This window comes from Triturus cristatus, chromosome 2_2, assembly GCF_964204655.1.
Source record: "Triturus cristatus chromosome 2_2, aTriCri1.1, whole genome shotgun sequence".
In the NCBI taxonomy this organism is placed as follows: Eukaryota; Metazoa; Chordata; class Amphibia; order Caudata; family Salamandridae; genus Triturus; species Triturus cristatus.
This window is the reverse complement of record NC_140582.1, coordinates 1018920013-1018942929: the sequence shown is the minus strand read 5'-3', so window position 1 is coordinate 1018942929 and position 22917 is coordinate 1018920013. Positions and strand designations below refer to the sequence as shown.

The 22917-nt window shown below is 46.9% G+C and overlaps 1 protein-coding gene across 4 annotated transcripts in view; it reads left to right on the top strand.

Moving 5' to 3' along the window:
• ABLIM2 (actin binding LIM protein family member 2) overlaps nt 1-22917 on the top strand; it is a 918768-nt gene that overhangs the window by 93674 nt on the left and 802177 nt on the right. The gene's annotated exons all lie outside the window — the stretch shown is intronic.

Here is a 22917-nt window from a genome sequence, read left to right as displayed (position 1 = left end):
TATGGATCCCGAGCAACCTTGCCAGCCACATTTGAAAAGTAGGGGGAGAAGAATCCTTCCAGCCTGCAGAAATAATAATGCGAAGGACAGCTATAGAAATAAAGACCAGAGCTTCCGCAATTTTACATAAATTCATACTTCTATCTACTCCCATTACCATCAATGTGGGGGAGATTATAATTTTACATTTTAAAAGCCCCTCCAAAAAGATTGAAATTTCTTTCAAAATGATAGACAGCTTTTCACACCAGTAGAACATGTGTATTAAATCCGCTGGGCTTTTATCACATCTAGGGCAGCTATCCTTCGTCACCAAACCCCACGCCGCAAGTTTTGCCGGCGTAAAATACAAATTAAAAATTGTTTTATAGTGCTGTGCCCTCAGGTTAGATGAACGAAATAATTTCCTATTTAACATTAAAGCAAGATCTAGGTCCACATCAGGATCGCCTATTTTGACTGCAAATGAGGCCTCAACTTTCTCTAGATCGTCCTGTATTCCCTCCAACAGATGGCTATATATAATTTTAATTTTACTACCCCCGTTCCCAATATAGTCTACCAGAGGAAAACTGGTAGATGATGTAATTCTGGGTCTAAAAGCTGTCGCTGTTTTTACTATCTGACCATACAAGAACCAATGATTAAATGAGATCCCAAATTTTAACTGGAGTGCTTCAAAGCTTAAGAATTCCTCCCCCACCAGCAAATCCCCTACGAACCTAATACCATTTTCACTCCACAGAGGATTACTCAAATTCATACCCAAAAACGGAAATAGATTAGAATTCCAGAGAAGGAGATAAGGGTTGTACTTCGGGATTACCAACAACTTTTGGACTGCTTTCCAAGTCCCCCAAATCCCATCCGCTACCTTCAGTCTCGGCTTTTTATAAAATCTCCTATCAACCTCCCTTAGGAGTAGCCCTATAGCGCTTTTCCCAAAAATGAGCTCAAAAATAGAGGGCGGGGGCTGATGACTTCCCTGGGCCACTGATAGACTAGAATCACGATAAAAAAGTATTGACATATGAGCAAGTAGACAAGATAGATGATATAACCGAAGGTTAGGAAGAGCCAGACCACCTCTATCAGGCGGGAGTGACATAAGATTCATCGAGCGTCTGGTTTTCCCGTATTGCCAAATGAACCTATTGAAGAGGCCTTCGAGATTTTTTAAGATTTTTTCCTCCAATAATAACGGAATAGCTCGAAACAGATAAAGAATCTTAGGAAAGAAAGACATTTTTAGTACATTTACCCTTCCCACCAGGGAAAGGTGTAAAACATCGAGCCTTTTTAGTTCTGCTTCCATTACAGTCATGAGAGGGCTATAATTTTCCAAGATAATTTTATTGACATCCACGTTAATACTAACCCCAAGATAGACAGCTGAGTCTAAATATCTATTATCTGATCTCTTAATGTTCTTCGTACAGATGATCTGGGTCTTCTCTTCATTCAGCAGGTAGCCAGAGCTACTCCCAAAGTCCTTGGCCAGCTCCACTAAGGCGTGCATTGCCTGATGTGGGTCACTAGTAAAAATTGCCAGGTCATCCGCATACGCCAACACCTTAGTTGTATAACCATTAAAGATGACTGGGCAGATCCGGTGGCAGCCCAATATCTTTAGAATCAAAGGGTCAATATAAAGTGCAAATAAGATCGGGGAGCAGGGGCACCCCTGCCGCGTACCTCTTTTAATCAAAATCTTCTCCGACTTCTCACCCATTACCGACACCCTGGCCACAGGGTCTAAATACATGGCTCGCAAAGCTTTGATGATCTTGGGACCGAAGCCCCTGAGAGCGAGAACATGCCATAAAAAGTTCCAAACTACGCGATCAAAGGCTTTCTCTGCGTCGAGGAGGATCATGGCCATCTCCCTCCCCGCGGCAGCATGGGCATCAAAAAGAGTTATAGCCCGACGAGTGTGGTCCGTGGTGCCCCGCCCGGGCACAAACCCATGCTGCCATGGGGAAACAAGACCTCCAATGACCCTCCCCAGCCTTTTAGCCCAGATTTTTGAGTATAATTTAGTGTCAGCATTGATAAGTGAGATAGGCCGATAAGACCCCGGTTTCTCTTTGGGCTTACCCTTTTTATGAAAGATAATGATATTGGTCTCCTTCCAGGAATCCGGAATCAATCCTGAACACAAAATACCATTAAAGAGATCCAGCAAAATGGGAAGTAGCTCATTTTCGAAGGTTTTATACACCTCCATAGGGATTCCATCGGGACCCACCGCTTTCCCAACAGCTAATTCTCGGAGGGCATCTTTAATCTCACTTATCGTTAAATCCCTATCCAGCTCCTCTCTTAAAGCTGTATCAAGTGATGGGCCTGTATTCCCATTCTCTAAACTATGGCAGTCAAACTGTTCATTTTGAAGGTTCTCATCGTCATATAGTTTTTGATAAAACTTTTTAAAGACATTTAATATGTCTTTGGTCTCCGAGTAAGTTTTTCCCTCATCCTGTATACTTAGGATAGCGCTCTTTGATCTATCCTGTCTAATGCGTAATGCCAGAATCCTACCTGCCTGTTCCCCGGTCTCATAGCGCTTCGTCTTTGAAGCCTGGTACTCCCCGACCGCCTTCTGTGTAACGAATTTCTGCAGATCCGCTTTAATGACCGCCATTTTCCTAAAGCACTCCAGCCCATCCAATCCCCTACCTATTTGCACGCCATGTTGAAACTCCGCTTTTGCCAAATCAACCAAAAGTTCGTCAACCATTGCCTTATCCTCCTTCCTTAACCTAGCCGAGCAACTAATAGTTTCCCCCCTAAATGCAGCCTTATAAGCTTCCCAGACCCCATTCCTAGAGGCACTGTATCTATTCGCATCAAAAAACTCCCCAGACCACTTTTTAATATGTTCGATATACCTCCGATCTGATAATAATTTTCTTTCGAAAGACCAATTCGAGTGCTTTTTACCCAAACCATCAGCCCTATATGACATAACAAGAGGATTGTGATCAGAAATTAATCTGGGGAGTTTCTCGATAGTAACCTTATTTACTTCCGATTGAGAAATAAAAAAAAAATCTAATTTAGAAAATTTTTGGAACGGGTTTGAAAAATATGTGAACCCTGGGTCCTGAGGTTCCTTTTCGCCCCAGACGTCTTTGAGCCCATGTGTAGAAATAAGGGAGGACAGTGCTCGATAAACCCTAGGTTTCCTTCCTCGATAATCGGCCGAATTATGCCAAGCTGCAGAGATATTTAGGTCCCCGCAGAGTATAAGAGGAGTTGGCCAAACTGCCAGCTCTTCCTCCAAATAATCAAAGATATCTGGGTCATCGCAGTTTGAACCATAAATAGAACAAATTGTAACTCCTATAGCAAGCTCTGCAATGACCCAGCGGCCTACCCTGTCACTTTTAACCCTTTTCACACCCCCTAGTAAAGTTCTAGCCAGCACTGCCACACCCCTAATCGTAGAGGTCTGTGACGAACAGGCGATCAACTCATACCCTCTTATATTCATCAGATTACGTTTGGCCCAGGGGAGGTGGGTCTCCTGTAAACAAATTATATCTAGCCTATTTTGTTTAACTAAAAACTCAAGCCCTTGACGCTTCTTCCAGTCATTCAAACCACAAACATTAATAGTGCCAATTTTAATACTCATGCTCATATTGATGGGAGTTTTCTACACAGCCTAGCCAGAGCCAAACAAAAACCCTATAAAAGATAACATTACCTAAACAGGCATTTCGTATGTCAGCAATAGAACAAATTTCAAAGCTATAAATCATTCTACAACACCTAATCAACTGATTTTTTTTTTTTAAGCCCCCTAATCTAAACCAGCCCCCGTGACCTCCCCCCCACCCCAACCCTCCCAAGCGCCCCTCCCGCTCCCCAAACCCCTTAGATGAGGCGCTCAGACCTAGTCTGAGCATGTGATGTGTGCAGAGGTCACAACGAGGAATAAAGAGAAGAATTCCCACATATAGATCCAACAGATCAAAAGAGAAAAAAAAAAGAAAAAAAACATCTAGATTAAACCTGGAGGAAGACAAAGAGGAACCGCTGAGGGGAGTGCCCCCGCATACATATACCATAGTACCTAATTGTCCAGAGAGTCGAGAAACTCCTTCGCCTTGATCTCAGAGGTAAAATAAAACGATTTCCCTTCCTTGATAATTTTTAACTGGGCCGGGTTTATCAGATAAGCTTGTAGCTTCTTGTCCTGGAAAGGCTTTATAAGCTGCCTTAACCTCCACCTCCTTTCGACCGTGGCATGGGAAAAATCCGGGCGAACAAAAAACGACACTCCTTCGGCGGTCCTCTTTGCGTCAGGTCTAGCTTTCTCCGCAACAAGTTGCCTTAAAGTAAAATTACCAAAGAAAATCAAGATTGCCCTCGGCTTGTCCCCTGCTCTGGAATTTGTACGGACCTTAAAGGGGGTACGGTGATCCCTCTGAATCTCGGACTGCCAATTCCAAGAGGCAAGCTCCGGGAATGCTAGAGCAAACAGTTTAAGGATAAAGGCTCTGATGTCCGACCCTTCAGCCCCCTCTGGGACCCCCAGGACCCTAAGATTATTCCGTCTTTGCCTGTTCTCCAAGTCCTCCAATTTCCATTGAATATCCGTCACCTGTGAACACTGGGCATCGGCTTTGCTTACAGCATCCGCAGCCTGGGCTTCTGAGGACACAATCCTCTCCTCCAGATTTGATACTCTGTCCCCCAATGAGGCGCTAACCTTTGACAGCCTCCTCACAGCCCCCTGCAATTTCCTTATTGCGGCTTGTGTCTTCTTACTGTCTTGGCGTGTATCCTCTCGATGAGAAATGATTTCCTGGTGAATTGATTCCAGAAGGGCCACCTGAGAGGTGACCCCAGAAGGGCTTGCTTGAGATGACATGGCCGGTGGGTGAGCCCAGCTGTTGTCATGATTGGTTTGCTCTTTTAAGATTGCACCTTGCCGGACCACAGTAATGGGAGGCTCCTGCTCAATATCACTATCCGTATCGTGTGTGCTGCCATCTGAGGAAGAGCGATGTTCGTCATCATCTGACCACTCGGACACTGAGAAAAAACATTCGCTAGAGACTTTTTCCAGTGTGCTCGACTCTACGTCCCCAGGGGCAGGGGCAGGGGCAGTCCCAAGAGTGCCTGTCTCATGCGAAAGCTCATTCCCGAACTGTGCTCCTCCATTAAGCTGATGGCCCATCTTAGGACTCCCTACAGTTAAGGAAATCTCCCCTATATCATCCGGAGGCTTCCCAGTAGGGGTAGCGATAGTCGTTGAGACAACTGCCTGCGTATTCCCTCCATCAGAGAGCGAAGTAACTGGAGCTCCCCCCAGCATATTAATACTACAGTCTTTACTAACAGCCAGCGTAATCCCTCCATCAGAGATAGAGGTAACTGAAACCTCAGGGCTCTCAACTGTACCGATTATGTCGTCCGTCTTCCCAGAGGGGGTCATTAGAGCAGTGGCCTGCGTATTCCCTCGTTCAGAAGAAGTAGGATCCAAAAGCAGAGTACTTTTAGCGCCCTTCTCCTTGCCGGATTTGAGAAACATGCTAGCAATAGGGAGGGCTGTAATAGCTGTGGTGGCAGGGGCATCAGTGCCCTGGCGGGTCTTACCGGCTTGTTGTTGCTTCCTGGCGGGAATCTCAACCGGGTTATTAGCCTGCTCCTGCGGCGCTGTTCCACCATCCGTTCCGCCCTTCTTTTTAGCCCCGGCCGCTCTAGAGTTGCTGCCTTTGGGGGGCATGATGTCGGAATCGGTATTTAACCGTCGGATGTCAGGTCTTAACGAGGGGGGGCACAAGCTGCCTGGATTGTCCTCACAGTCCGCACCACGAAAATCCCGCGACCCCTCCAGAAGGCAGCCGTCTCCGTCTGCCGGCTTTCGCGTTCTCCGCTGCCTTCGCAACCACCACTGTCTCCGCCCACAGCTGACCACAGGTCTACACCGGTAGAAGGAGCGCTGAGCCGAAGCCGCCAATGCAGGGAGTATGCTGCAGCCTGGACCGCCACCACCACAGTCACAATGAAACAAAAGAATCATCCCAAGCTCAGTCCTCCTCCAGATCGAAATAACACCGTCATAACACCATCCCGTTTTCTCCTGGGTGATCTCAGATATCGATCTTCATCCTCCTTGTGACCTACAGCTCACGACCGCAACTATACGGCCGCCATCTTGCCTCTCCTGTGGCTTCCCAAGGGGATTCTTGACTTCCCATAGCACACCCATCCTACATGGAGATCTAGTCTCTGCCCTGACCGAAGCAGTCCTCCTCCCCACACGGCTGGCTGTGATCAAATGCCAGGCACACAAGAAGGTGACAGACATTATAGGACAGGGAAATGCACTAGCTGACATTACTGCCCGAACCACAGCCGAGAATAGGTCCACGACCCGTATGTACGTGACCAGGTCACAAACTGAGAAATGGAAGGATGCTAAGGAAACGATTAGGGACATCCAATTAGCCAGCTCACCACACGAATTAACTGAATGGGCACGGGTGGGATTGAAGGACGATGACGGTTGCTGGCGAACTAAAGACTCGAACAAATGGTTGCTACCTGACTCATACTTGATCCCCATGCTGACCATGGCACACTCCCCCGCACACATAGGGTCTGCCCCCATGATCGAACTCATCTCCAAAGTCTGGCACAACGACAAAGTCCCAGACTCAGCCAAACGTCTGGTCCAACAATGCCTGGTATGCCTCCAACACAACCCTGGGAAAGGAACTGCTGTACCACGGGGAGGGTTTGGGGTTCCCAATCACCCCTTTGAAGTCCTACAAATGGACTACATCCAGTTAGAAAGGTGCCAAGGTTTGAAGTACGTACTTGTCGTTGTGTGTGCCTTCAGCAAGTGGGTGGAAGCCTACCCAACCCGCGACAACACCGCTATGACTACCGCAAAAGTACTACTGAAAGAATTCTTCCCCCGGTACGGCCTTTGTCGAATTTTGTGGAGCGACAACGGCCCCCACTTTGTAGCCGAGGTTATCCAACTCATCTTAAAGGGGCTGGGTGTAAAACAGAAGTTCCATGCGGTCTTCCATCCCCAATCTGCAGGCTTGGTCGAGCGACATAATGCCACATTGAAGCTTAAGATAGCCAAAATAGTTGCCACCACAGGACTGAAATGGCCAGACGCTCTCCCGCTAGCATTGCTATCAATGCGTTCCACCCCCACCAAACACCACTTAACCCCCTACGAGGTAGTCTTCGGGCGGCCCATGAACCTTTGGACTGCACCGAAACCAACATCCATCCACGACGTCCCGGATGTCCTCATGTCCGACTATTTGTACAACCTAACTAAAACGTTGTCTGTTATCCATCAGCAGGTGCTGCAAGCCATTCCCGATGTTTCCAGGGGCCCCGGGCACGACATCCAACCCGGTGACTTTGTCTTAGTGCGTAACTTCCAGCGCACCAAGAGTCTGGAGCCCCGGTGGACGGGCCCCCTGCAAGTCCTGATCACCACCCGAACAGCTCTTCGAGTGGAGGGGAAGCGCAATTGGCTGCATGCACACCACTGCAAGAAGGTATCATCGACCCTGATGACCACGCCCAAGAGGAACTTCTGGACAAAGACCGACCATCCCTGAGCCGCTGCCTGGATACAGAGACACTTGAATTAATGAAATATCCCGATCCCACTGTGCCATCCAAAGAAGGGTATAACCTACGACGAAAGGAGGGAACTTCGGCTAAGCAGACCACAAACTAAGTTGAAATCTCAGAGCGGTTGCCTAGCCACCTCAAAGGCCACCAGGAGAGAAACTAAACAAAGTCTGTGGCTCTGCCCGCTACCAAGTCCCTTGAAGGTGATGGAAGCACCCGACATGAAGATGATGGAAGCAACCGGACGTCCGAAGATCCACTACAAAAATCCAAAGACTGACAAAATGCACAGCTCAAAGACTATTGCACTTTTCATTACCCTTCTCTTTTGCCTTCTCTTCGTGGTCACCTTCTGGATCATAGAGGAGAGCGCACCTGCTCATAGGACATTACTGACCACCGTTCAACCTACCACCATGAAAGAACACCATCTGATCTCACTTTCACCCCAACTCCGAGAAAGGCGTAAGGAGTTCTGGAATAACTCTTTTGTGCAGTTGCTCCACCAACACAATCTTGCCGCCAATGCCACAAATTGCTGGATCTGTGGATTGCTACCACATGCCACCGGACACTCTATCTCTTTCATCCCTTCACCTTTTTCTGTCCATGGCTCCTGCCTCGCTTGGCTAATCCTCCTGCAAGAAAGCTACAAGGATAATGCCACTTCCGGCAAAACTGTGTCACACTTCTACCATGGGTTCTGGCTGAACAAAACAGGAAAAACTTCTGCTCCCTTCTGTCCTCTGAGATCAAACACTTCCTTTCACATGGACATCCCTGCCAAAGAACGAGTTGAAATGCAGGTGTTCAACAACCCAGCCAGACCCACCTTCTCTTACCTCCGGAAATGAATGGCCGCCACCCTAACAGTGGCCCTATCCGTCATCAACATCACTGGACTCGTGTGCCTCGAAGGCCTGGGGGCGCAGCTGGTGGGCCACAGCTCCTGCCTCATCACCCGAACATTGGACTCAGTTGATCCACCCTCCTTTGTTACCTCCCCAAATATGTACTTCGTCTGTGGTACTAAGGCCTACACCTGGCTTCCGAAAGGTTGGGGAGGCACCTGCTACATCGCTTTTGTCCTTCCTCCGACATATGTGGCTCCAGCAAACCATCACCGACAGAAACGTGCCAAAGACATTGTACAAGCCGACTCCACCGGAGCACAGTTCCTGGATGCAGTAAAGGGACTTGTTCCACTCTGGGGTCCAATGGCAAACAGCCGTGCCATCCGCCACTTAACCCAGGCAGTCGAAACAGCGATGAACATTACGGCTGGCATCCTCGCCAACAACACCGCCGAGCTTCAAGCCGTCCGCCTGGTGGCTCTTCAGAACCGCCTCGTTCTAGATGTGGTTCTGGCTGATCGTGGAGGAGCATGCCGCATCATTGGGTCCAGCTGTTGTACCTACGTACCGGATAACTCACCCTCAGTCTACAAAGCAATTGAACACCTCCACAGACTTTCCGCAGAGGTTCATCAGGAGCAAGAAGGATGGTCACTTGGAAGTTGGTTTTGGGACACTATTAAAAGTTGGGGATGGAGGCTGTTTTCATTTATCCTAATACCGATTGTGATACTATGTGGATGTTGCTTGGGGATTCAGTGTCTGCCACCTTTATGTTCGCTTTTTATGAACTGCATCTGCCCTAAGACTTTGAACTTTGAAGCGGAATGAATGAAAGCTTTGTATGAGGTGGAAGTTGGTAGTATTATGGGGATAGATCCGAACTAAACAAGCTGGCGAGATATGTTAAAAGGGAGGACTGTGGAAATTTAGCTTGTAACTGAACATTATCTGCGCCATCTTGCCTCTCCCCAGCGCCACGCACAGCGAACGCACGGCCGCCATTTTAGGCGCCCCACTCTCTCTCTCCCTGCTCATTGCCGATCACCAGCGCGCCCCTCAGGCGCTGCGAACATCCCCCGCGCGCTGGCCACCCCCGCTCTCTCATACATGGGCCGTAAAACCTCTCCTTCTGCGCGACCCTGCCATGGAATTGCACCCCGTGCCTGACCAACACCTCCTTTCATCCCATACATGGTCATACATCCTTTCTGATAACCCCCCTTCCTCCGCGCCCGATTGTCCGAACCGATCCCAGGCCATCACCTAGCCCTGCGGATGCAGTTTATTGCCCCTACTGTAAGGGAAACACCCCACATCAAAGGGATTACAGCAGATCAAGGCCCCCACCCCCTGAGACCCGACCAGTCGCACACACCCCCGGGAATTGGCAGAATGTCCAGCTGTGTGATAGCCATCTCCTACTGTGTGTGGGGTGGGGACTTCCACTGTAGATATGTGTGGGAACGAGCTTAAAGTGGGGATTCTGAGGATGTTCTTTCATGCATCAAAGTGATCTCAAGAATGTGCCATGTATGATAAACCTGCAATAAAGTCATAAACGTGTGTATAAGAGACCAGGTCTCTGAGATGCAGTTAGAGCACCTCGTGACGATACCTTGCTGTCTGACCTGATGTGTTCTCCTCCGGAGAGAATAAAACTTTGTTTCCTGCCTTCCAGTCTCCGGCGCCTGCCTCTCTGTTGATTTATCATCGAATGGTATAAGAGGCGATTACCGCCGGGCAATACTTGAAAGGTTACCAACTACGGCTGCCGCTACCATTTAACAGGGCCATATAGCTTTGTGAGCGCAGGCTCCCTGAAATTAAGACCATACTAGATAGCTCTAAAGCATGTGTAATATCCATACCCGCCTTGCCTAACTTATTTTCCTATTTTGCGTTATAAAGCAGTAGATCATCAGGGAGACCTGACACTAGATTTTGATAGAGCGGCCCAATTCGTGAGTTCTTCTGAATCAAATCCATGAGTGAGTTCTTAACAAACAAAGTAGGGGTATTGTGCAAAAGTTTGACTAAATGACTTCGAACCTGTAAATATTTAAAAAATTCATGCATATCCAAAGTAAACTTATTTTTTAAAAACAGAAAGGAAGCCATACTCTCCTCATGTGCTAAATCCCCCAGGACAGCAATACCATGCAACCTCCACCGAATTGTAATTTGGTCTTGAAAAATGGAAGGTAGCAGTCTAGCTGCCAACAAGGGGGTGTAAAAGTTGATCCTAGGGATAGACCATCTACGCCGTACCTTCCTCCAAACTGAATACATTGACAAGATAACCTTAAATTTAGTTTTTTTATAATAGCTAGGTTCGAGAACTGACACTAATATCCCCTTAGCAGCCTCTCCTTAACCTATCTCATTGATGGAGAGTGCACGGCATGGTGGGAGTATTGCTCTGTCCCCAAAGAGTGGAACAGCAAAATGTTGAAGTAAGGCTGTCCAGCTGTATAGCATCAAATTGGGAACAGACCACCCACCCCTATGCAGTGGTAGCTGCATCCATTTCGCTGCCCTACGGGGCTGGCGATAGCCCCATAAAAACCTGCTACAACATCTCTCTGCGCGAGCAATACTTGATTGAGCAAATTCGGAATGGTCCTGAATAAATAAAGAAATTTCAGCAATATCAGCATCTTTAACACATTCCTTCTTCCAAACAAAGATAGATGTAAATTGTCTAATCTTCGTAGGGTAAGGCTAATTGAATCTATAATGGGTATGATATTTATATCTACTAGCCTATCTACTGCGGCTGTTATTTTTATCCCTAGATACACTGCACTTTGAACCACTGGTGCATCAGAGGGACCCAGAGCCGTAGACTGAACCACCTGAGTTTTCTGAACATTGAGTTTAGAATCCGAGCAGTGACCATACTGTTCTGATAAACTTTTTATTGCTAAAAATGAAGTTGACACATCATTAGTTAACACTAAAATATCATCGGCATATGCCAGAATTTTAAACTCAAATGTATTGATCCTATCGGGAGTATATTCGGAGAAAGGTCAAGTTTGGACAGAAGCGGGTCTATGTACAAAGCAAACAGCAGGGGCGAGCAGGGGCAGCCCTGCCTGGTGCCCCTGCTAATTTCAAAAGGTCTTGAGACCAGCCCTGCTATGGATAAAGTTGCACGGGGTGTAATATACAGTGACTGCAGGGCATGGATAAAATTTGAACAAAGCCCCTTCCAATGCAGAACTTTCCACAGGAACCCCCAGACAACCCTGTCAAACGCCTTTTCGGCGTCTAACAGGATTGCGCCAAGGGGGTATCCCGTGACTTGAGCCCAATCCAGCAGTGCTATAACACGACGGACGTGATCTGCCGTGTCCCTACAAGGGATAAATCCATGTTGATGGATAGAGACTAATGGGGATATCACTGATGCTAACCTTGTAGCCAAAATCTTCGCAAAAATCTTATTGTCCGTGTTGATCAGTGATATCGGGCGAAATGAAGCAGGGTCCAGCTCCGGCTAATCCTTCTTCTTGAAAAGAATGATAGTTGTATAGCGCCATGAGTCTGGAATACGGCCTGTTTGCACATCTCTAAGAATTGTTAAAAAATCCTCCCATATCTCGGAACGAAATGTAGTAAAGAACTCCAGAGGGATGGAGTCCGGACCTGCCGCCTTACCCTTGGCCAATGAATTCAGTGCCAACTCCACCTCCTCCCATTCTATAGGAGCCGCCAGGATAGTATTCTGCTGATCTGTTATTTTTGCGGTATAGAGATCCTTGACAAAGGTACCAAACTCATAATCTAGATTAAAATCCTCAGCTTCCTCCGTATATATAGAGCTATAAAACTCCGAAAAACTGTCAGGACTCCCTCTGGAGTGTCATGAATGTGGCCCTGAGTATCCTGAATCTTAACAATACGGTTAGCCAGGGCTCGCTGCTGGAGTCGTTTAGCTAGAACCCTACCAGATTGCTCGCCAAACTCAAACATCATCAGGCGGTACTGAAGGTATTTAGCTGCAAGATCCTGTCCAAAGAACTCAAGAAGGGAAGCCCTTAGACGCACAACCTGGATTTGACTATGGGTTAGGTCCCGGCCCTCCCTAATTGTATCAGAGTGCAGAACCTCTGTGCGGCGTAATGAGTCAACCCGCGCATTAGTCTGCTCTTGGATTTGCTTCTGGCGAAAAAATGAAAAACTCTTCGTTTCACCGCGAATTGCTGCCTTGAGTGTATCCCATACTATGAAACAGGGAGCTGATCCTCTGTTGATGTTCAAAAATTCGGAAACCCAGGGCCTCATATGATCAAGATAAAGCTGTTCTGATAAAAGTTTTCTCTCAAAGGTCTATGATCTAGGAGGCTTCACATTACAATTTAAAGTAAAGCCAATAACCAGCGGATTGTGATCGGATATGATACGGGGTAGAATCGAGATTGAGGTGGCGACTGCAAACTGATCGGACAAAAAAACATAATCCAAGCGTACCATTTTTTTGTGAGGAGCTGAAAAGTATGTATAGCCATCTAAATGCTTAAAATGATGAGACCAGAGATCGGTCATTAAATGTTCCTGAACCAGAGCTTGTAACGCCCTAAATACTCTAGGTTTCTTGCCGACATATTTTTGCCCTCCTAGAAGATTAAAGTCAGCTGCAAGATTAATATTAAAATCACCGCAAAGACAAATTGGATGTGGCCATAAAGCTCATTCTATATTTAAATAGTGTAGGACTGCAGGGTCATCCACATTTGAACCATATACTACCATTATTTAAAAGCCCGGAGATGGCCCACCGTCCCCCATTATCTTGACAGGCTCTAACACAGGACCCCACCCCGCGCTTTGCTAAAATTGCCACCCCTCTTATCATTGAGGACTGTCGAGAGCACCCTATTAGATCAAATCCAGGGATTTTTAAATAATCTCGGTTGTTCCAGGGCACATGGGTTTCCAGCAAGCATAAGACCTCTAAATGTAGAGACTGAACAACACTCGAGAATAAGGCTCTTTTCTTCCCATTGTTAAGACCAAAAACGTTCCATGATGCCATACAAATTTTACCCAACGCCATTAAGTCTTTTAAAAATCAAAGCAATGACTGTGATAACGAAAACAATACCATGATGAAAACATTTCAATTTTCCAAGCTTATTTTTTTTTAAGTGCATTCTTAACCCACCCCCACCCCCGCAGCCCTCCCAAAACCCCACCCACCCTTGACACCCCCCCAACAACCCCCTCACACCCCCTCCCACCATCCTAGGCAATAGGACCGAAGTCCAAGTAATGGAAGTGCTGGTATAAGCCAACCCCCCCACCCTCCTGAAACACTGCCAACCTTAGGAATATATTAAAGGACATACCCAGAGAGATAATAGAAACTAAACAGAGTATATTCACACAATATAATCCCCACAGTCGAGCTTTTTTACCCCCACCAATAATCCAAAAGAAAAAAAAACAGGGGAAAAGCAAGAAGCTTAAATCCAAACAGGTACGGCCTACTAAATTGAATCCAGAACAATTTTAGCCAGAATTTCAGACTCAAAAAATTTTGTCTGGGCTTGATAAATAACTTTAAGTTTGGCAGGGAAGAGTAGAAAGACCTGTGCGCCTTTGGACTGAAAATGGGCAATGAGCTGACGGAGCTGCCACCTCCGTTCAACTGTAGCTGGACAAAAGTCTGGCCTAACAAAAAACTGACAACCCTTCCCCGACCTTTGCCTATCAGGTCTGGCTAAATCATAAATCCTTTCTCTGGCTAAAAAATTATGTAGTCAAATTAAGAAAGCACGGGGTCTGTTAACTGTTTGGCCCGGGCGATGTTTAGGCTTGAAGGGAAAGTGGTGGGCACGTTGGATTTCCAACTGACAGTCCCATTCCTTGACCTCTGGAAACGCTTCAATGAATAGATCAACAACAAACTGCCGGGTATCCGATCCCTCCGTGCCCTCAGGAACCCCCAAAATTCTTAAGTTATTTCTTCGTGCCCGATTTTCCATGTCCACAAGCTTCCATTGAATATCCTCCCGCTGTGATTGAATTGCATCCATAGTAGATTTTTGAGTCACTAAATCGTCTTCTAAAGTAGAGATCCGGGTCTCAGCTTCAGTGACCCTAGATGCAATATCTGTGCATGTCTTAATTACTCTTTGCAGTGAATTTTGGACCCTTCGGCATGCCCCCTGTTCACGGGCACTTTCCTGTCGGGTCTCCTCGCGGTGTGCCATTATTGTTTGATATATTATTGCCAGTGTCATTCCACCAGTAGGGGAGCCTGACTTAGGGTCAAGATCATTAGCAGCTAAATCTTTAAATTTGCCTTGCGGCCCAGACTGCGTTGAAAATTAGTAATCCCAGGCTAGGGAGCCATTATTCGTGCCAGAATCTTGGGTCGCCTTACGAACCGTGGGAGGACCACCCAGGATGTCAATAGGGTTCAAAGCATCATTGGTTCGCCAATCGCCCACCTCACTGCCATCATCGTCAGACCAATCCTTGTCTAACCCATTGTCATCCGCAGAGGAACCCATATGATCAGACAGCGAATAAAAGTTATCTCCATCATTGTCACCCTCCACGTTTGAAAAAACTGAAGGTAAAGGAGGTTGCAATAGATCTGTGGAGGGGAGACAAACTGCTGCTGGTTGTGCACAAAGCGATGAGTCTAAAGAAACTACATCTCTCAGCATTCCACTGGATTGTATGCCCGGATACAGGGGAGATTCTGTACATTGCAAAATCCTTGGCATAGTCTCCACTGGCAGCCCCTCCTCCGATTGTACCGTTGAGCTTACAGAAATGCTTTTAGGCAAAGCTGTTGTAGAGGCCGCGTTTGCTTTACCGGTGGTGGAGACTGCTGCGGGTTTATGCGGAGCAGGAAGAAGGCTAGCAGACCCCCCGACAACCAGGCTCTGCAAACCTTTGAGAGTTACACTCACCCGGGGTTTAAACATTGCTGGCACCGGAACCTGGGCTGGCTTGAGTGCCTTGCCAGCCGGCTCCTTTTTGGGATCTCTACTGATGGCGGTGAGTTCTGGGCAGCCGAGGACGCCGACACCGACGCCGAGATCAAGTTTGCGGCTTTCGCTGCGGCCCGGGGGAGATTCTTTGTTTGGCTTTTTGGAGGCATCGCAGCGACACTGAGGTAGGAACCACTCTGATAGCACTGGAGACACTGAAGGCAGCGATGTACAAACAGCGGGCCGACTGCCGGTGAGGGTCGCGCTGAGAAGTTCCGGTGCAGTAAGCTATTATATTTATATTTTTCAGATGATTTAATGATTTTATATGTATAGTGGCGGCTCCTCACTAGAGAAGGCTCATTCCAGTTTGGTCTTAGGATAGTTCCCACTCTGCTACAAAAATGTATACCACCACCCACTTGGTGATTAGAGCAGAGATGCAGGCCAGACCCACGGGGGAATCCAGTATCCAAAAGGAGGATGCAGCTTTCCTCAGACGGAGGTAGTAGCGATGAGAAGCTACAGTTTTAAACTGCCATTTCGACCTGACAAGATAAACCTTTTGCCAGACCAAAACCTTCCTTTTTAATACATGTAGGTCACCTCTAGGTCAGGCCCTACAGAAGCCAGAGGGCAGGGTGCAGTGTATTTGAATAGTTGGACATGTGCTTTTAAGTTTTACATGTCCTGATAAGGAAAACTCTTAAATGTGTTTCTCACTACTGCAAGCCCTACCCCTCACATAGGATAACACTAGGTTACCTTATTACATCGAATGAGTGATCATTTTCAGTTGGGAGCATGTAGGAATACTTTGGTGTCTAAAGAATTGTCATTTAAAATTCTATTTAATGGCAAAGTAGAATTTGTGGGCAATGTGGCAATGTAATCCTGGGAGATACGTTCACGCACCCTCGGACAGGTCAAAAGATAAAACTTCACCACACATCTGATTGTAACACAGAGGGGGTAATCTATGCCATTAAGTGCCCATGTGGGCTAGTGTATGTAGGGAGAACTAGCCGAAGAATTAAAACACGGGTAGTAGAACACAAAAGCAGGATTCGCAATGAGAACATGAATTCTTCCCTAGCAGCTCATTGGGTCAACGCAGCACACACTATTCCCCAGTTAAGATTCACGATCTTAGAACGCATTCACATGACGTCAGGGATTGACATTAATACCGCTTTAGCACGTAGGGAAACACACTGGATCAAGTTCTTAGGTACAGTGATTCCCGGGGGGCTAAATGATCATTATGAATTACTGTGTTTTGTGTAATATATTGAAGTTGTGTAACAGTTTACATTTCATCATCAAGTATCTTATTGTACAGGATTTGCACTCGTAGCTTTTTAGTTCTAAAGACCTTTTTCTTTTTAAAAATTTTCCTTTGGTTGTGTTTATGGCACATATCATTTGGTTACTCTAGACTTGTTCTCACACATGTTAGGTTTCTTTTGATTCACATATTAGACTGTTGCTTTTGAACAGAGAGGTATATGCCCTCATTATAATTTTTAATCGTATTTTTATTAGATTCATTTTTTACATTTTCACCAGATTTATCATTGTTTTTCATATAGTATCACTGGGGGCTTGCAAATTTAGGTTCCTTGCACAGATTGTAGCGAACGGAGTAATTCCTCCAAATCACTTGTGTTGAATGTTGTCTTGCGCGCGTTAGTAATTTTTGTTCACTGGGTGTTTGCATTACCTAAATACAAGATACATCGTTGCATTTACATTTACCCTACTTTCAGTCTGTTTTCCATTTTCATTAATTTGGTTGTTCAAAAATAGAGGTAACGTCGTATTACGTCATGAGCGTACTTCACGTACTGCACGGGCGCGTTGTGTAACATGGAAGTTTGTTGAAGTTTCTCGGACAAGGTGAGTCTCAGAGGTTTCTTTCGGCACTCGCAACCTTGTACTTTCGGTGTACGGCTTCTGGCTGAAGTTGACGGGTGGTTTCTTTGTTATGCGTTATAGAGCACTGACAGACCAGTCCGTTTAAACCATTGGAGGGGCTACTTTGGAACCTGGTGTGGACTTTGACGGGTAAGCGGTACCTTATACTGTGGGGCTTCACTGCATTATGACGCCGTGGTTGTGTTTTAACAATAGGTGATTTTTTTGTCATTTTTAGTGTGACGAATCTCAGACGTTTGTATCATAGCAAGATCAAATCGGGGTAAGCTATTGATGCAGTTGTGCACGTTTACATTCACTTAAGGACATGATTAAAGGAGACACATTTAATTTGTGTACACACCTTGTATCGCATTGTTGCACATGGCACAAGGATTCACAAAGGTTAAAGCATTTGTTTATGCTCGGTGAATGGGCTCTTACTCACTTTTCTTCCTTCCTGTTTCTTTAACCCATTAACTTCCCGAGTGCAAATCCTATTAGTATTTTGCTATCTTGTCAAATCAGCTTCTTATTATATATTCATTCGGCTTTTTGTTGTAGCTCTGGACGGAGGACATCAAGACACAACTACAGAATACTATTGATTTTTGTATATCATATATCCCCTGATGAAGGGTTTAGTATTAACCCAAAATGCATTTGGATTGATTTTCCGGACTTTGATTTTGTAATTTTTTAATTAGGCAACATACTGATTTCTGTTGGTTTACATTATATCAATGCACAATGTTTTTGATCAACATCAATACTGTTTGAACTCAGGAGAGCAATATTTATTTCAAGTGAAATTGTGTAATTAATTTGATTTTATTGAGATCATCAACACATAAACAATTTATTGATTAATACCATTTAAGTGTGTTTATATTTGTAGAGACATTTTTGTCTTCAGCTGTGCTTCACATAGGTTATGGTTTTCCACAGCCTTATTTCTCACACTTACAGAAAATTGGCATTTCATTTTCTTGTCCTACCCATTTGATGTCTGCAGTCTGTTTCCTGAATCACATGACCAGGTATAGCTGGAAGTTGGTCTTTGTGTATTACTCCCAGACTGTGAGACAAAGGGGGAATAAATGTGTTGGCAGGATGGGCCATCTCTGACTTGCTCTGCTGCAAGAAGGAATGCTACTCTGGAGCCTAGGTGCCATACTGCCTAAGTGAGAAGGACTGGAACTGCATCTTGAACCCAGGACCTCAGTGTGACTCCAAGGTCTAGTTGGATGGCCTCCTGATTCGAGCCTCAGGGGCAAAAAAGTTTTCAACCACCTTGAACCCTGCACCTGGACTCTTCTGTGAGTCCTGCTCCCCAAGTGGTGCCATCCCAGTCTTGAACCCTTGAACGTGGGCCTGAAGGTGCTCTGCCAGCCCAGCTGTGGTCCTAGCAGACCTGACACAGCGCAACGCATTGTCAAGTAGTTCCGCATTGGAACTGCCACTGCACAATGCATTACCGATGCAGGATGTTGCAGCTCCTCGGAACTGAAGTTGTATGACGCATCCTCGATGCGGGACCTCGCTTCGCAGCCTCACAACGCCTTGGAACCACCACTGCGAGACACATCCTCAACACAGGACCTTGCATCACAGCCCCACAGCTCTTCGGAACTGCCGCTGCGTGATGCATCCTTGACGCAGGAGCTCAGACCAGCCGTGTGTGACACATTTTTGACGCAGGAACTCGCAACGCTCCTCAACCAGTATTTAAAGAACTTTGTTCAACTGGCCTAACTTGGTTCCTGTATCCAGCCCATGCTCCATCGCAGTCAGTCCGTACTTGATTTTTTTGTGTGTGTTGTTTTTACTTTATTACTGTTTGTGTATTGCATAAGTACTTTATGCATTGCCTCTGTGTTAAGCTTGACTGCTTGCATACCATGTGACTAGAGAGTTAAGCAGAGGTTAATTTGGGATTTGCCTGTTTTGACCCTGAAAATTGTGGTTGCTACTTCAGTAAGGTTTCACCCCACTCAACCAGTCACCCACTTTCCTACACGTGGAATTCCCCCTTTTTGGATGTACAAACTGACTGTGAATAATTGGGTTGTTGGTTGTCTGAGGTGTGAGCCCTGGTTAAGCAGCAATGACAATCCATGTCAGGGTAAGGCACAAGCAAACCCCAAATTAACCTGTGCTCAATCTCCTGGTGGCTTGGCACAGAGCAGTCAGGCTTAACTTAGAAGCAATGTCTAAAGAATTTGTGCAACACTTCAAACAGTAACAGTAAAAACACCCCACAAAAAGGATCCCACACCAGGTCAGACCATTAGAGCTGAACTTAATAACGACTCCTGTGCTGTAAGGTGCCTGGGAGAGTGGTGCCACCTCAGAGGCAGACAAGACTCACCTGTCCCCTTCAGTGCGCTCACAAAGCATGAAGGGAGATTTCTATAGAGGCACTCTACATCAGTGGCCCCATTAGAGACATAAAAGGGGGAAACGTCAGGTTTGCGCACCGGTCTTTATATTGGCGTTCTCTGCCCTTCAAAAGTTGTGCGGACGCTGTGAATGTCACGTTTAATGCTTTAAAGGTATTAAAAATCCATTTGCATTGCTAGAAACCACATTTTGGGATCAGTTTGTATTAGGTTTATCTTTTAAATCCAGTAACAAAGTTTCTGTGGTTGAGTATGAACCAGATGGTCCAGGTCATCTGCAGCTCTCCAGAAAAGACCTACGTTTGCACTGTTCTCTTTGGCTGTGCCAAAGACGCCTTTTCGGGGACCGTATGTCGTTGATCGACTGGTGCCATTAAAACAGGGCTTTCCAGTTGGTCACATACTATAATTCTGTCCTGTGATGCTCTGCTGTCTGTGCATCCCCTGTGATGCTCTCTCTGGTCACTCATCTGTGCTCCTTACACCACTCTGCTACGGTCTCTTCCCCAGTGTGCTCTCACTGCGCTCTCTTCCATTCCATGCCATCTCTCTCTGTCCACATGGTTGTGCTCTACGATCATTGGCCACAGGTGCAAAACCCCACCCCCTGAGCTGGAGTCTTACCACTCACAATTGCTGCCACCCCCTCCCGCCGCCTGCACTGCTGTCTCGTGCCCACTGGCTGTGAACTCTGTCCTCCCGCAATTGCTGGGCTCCCTCTAGGACTCTCTGCCCTCCCTCTCCTTTGATGTTTGAGTTTTAGAGAGAGGATAAGGCAATGGAAAACTTACTGCTTTTGTGAAAACGTGTTTTGTTACGTCATGGAACGTTGCATTCCTTGGTGAATGTAATGATTGCATTGTTTTTTTTACTTACATCAAGTTATTACCAGATGCTGCTGATATTTTTATTTGTATAAAATGTAATCTTGAGGGTACTGCAGCCATGGTACCAGGCCCGGTTCTAGAGGGTGGGTCGGGTGGGCCAGGCCCACCCAAACATGAGGCTGGCCCACCCAAACATGAGCCTCGGCCCTCGCAGTGAATCTGCCACCGATGTACAACAACAATAGAAACTGTTCAGATAACTGGTGATTTACGGTCCTGCTGCAGAGCAACCATTTGTCTTTTGGTAGTTTTTAAATGCAGAAAAACTGAATTTTATGGGAATAGCTCAGTGGGTTACTACCTCTGTCACCGATATCCTTGTGTTACCTGCAGTTCAGAAGTTACTATCCTAACATAGGACTGTGACCTATGAACTGTCATCAAAGAGCTGCATACAAACTACGCTTTTTTGTGTTGTGATATAGTTAGAACTTCTCCATTCTTTCATTATTCTAATGTTACTAAAAAGAGTTTGTTTGGGCAGTTATACATTTTTATCAGTAAAGACAACCCCCAACCACTGGAGTACTCTTTAAATCATGAGTTTGTGCTTCTCCAGACCAAACCCCTGTAAAATATATTGCCCACCAGTATGGATGACGTGATTTCTACATTTTGTAATCCTCATTGGCTTATGTGACATTCCCCGTAGACTGATTTATTGTCTCTGTATAATGTGTGCTGTTATGTAAAGTACTGTGACACCCTACCACAAGCGGCCCATGGAGGGAGTGCCGTGGGGCGGGGCAGGGTGGGGGCAGGGTAGTAAACTCCAGCTCACGGCCGACCGGAGTAATGCAAACAAATAAATAAAACAAATTTCATTGCGCGCGCTGAAACGCATTTGGTGTTTCAGCGCATGCAATGGAATTAGTTTTATTTATTTATTTGTTTACATTACTCTGGTCGCCCATGAGCCGGAGTTTACTACCCCCCACCCTACCCCTACCCCCCCCACGGCACTCCCTCCATGGGCCACTACTGCACCCTACACTCATGTCAGTAGCGCTATACAACAAATGGAATGGATATATGAGAGGGGCAACGGAGAGATGAGGGGTACTAGTGGAGGGTGGCAGTGAGGGAATCCGAGGAAGAGGTCATGGCGTGGGGGGGAGCTACGGAGAGATGAGGGGCACTAGTGGAGGGTGGCAGTGAGGGAATCCGAGGAGGAGGTCACGGGGTGGAGGGGAACTACAGAGAGATGAGGGGCACTGATGGAGGGTGGCAGTAAGGGTATCCGAGGAGGAGGTCACGGGGTGGGGGTACTCCAGAGAGATGAGGGGCACTAGTGGAGGGTGGCAATGAGGGAATCCGAGGAGAGGGTCATGGGAGGGGGAACTACAGAGAGATGAGGGGCACTGGTGGAGGGTAGCAGTGAGGAAATCCGAGGAGGAAGTCATGGTTGGAGGGGGATATAGAGAAATGAGGGCCACTAGTGGAGGGTGGCAGTGAGGGAAGCCGAGGAGGAGGTTATGGGGTGGGGGGAACTACAAAGAGATGAGGGGCACTGGTGGAGGGAGCAGTGAGGGAATCTGAGGAGGAGGTCATGGGGTGGGGGGAACTACAGAGAGAAGAGGGGAACTGGTGGAGCGAACAGTGAGGAAATCCAAGGAGGAGGTCATGGGGTGGGGGGACTTTGGAGAAATGAGGGGCACTAGTGGAGGGTGGCAGTGAGGGAAACCGAGGAGGAGGTCTTGGGGTGGGGGGAACTACAGAGAGATGAGGGGCACTAGTTGAGAGTGGCAGTGAGGGAATCTGAAGAGGAGGTCACGGTGGGGGGAACTACGGAGAGATGAGGGGTGCTGGTGGAGGGTGGCAGTGAGGGAATCTGAGGAGGAGGTCATGGGGTGGGGGACTATGGAGAGATGAGGGGCACTGGTGGAGGGTGGCAGTGAGGGAATCTAAGGTGGAGGTCATGAGGTGAGGGGGAACTACAGAGAGATAAGGGGCACTGGTGGAGGGTGGCAGTGAGGAAATCCTAGGAGGAGGTCATGGGGTGGAGGGGGAACTACAGAGAGATGAGGGGCACTGGTGGAGGGAGCAGAGAGAATCTGAGGAGGAGGTCATGGGGTGGGGGGGCTACAGAGAAATGAGGGGCACTAGTGGAGGATGGCAGTGAGGGAAGCCGAGGAGGAGGTCATGGGGTGAGGGGGAACTACAGAGATATGAGGGGCACTAGTGGAGTGTGGCAGTGAGGGAATCCGATGAGGGGGTCATGTGGTGGGGGGAACTACAGAGAGATGAGGGGCGCTGGTGGAGGGTGGCAGTGAGGGAA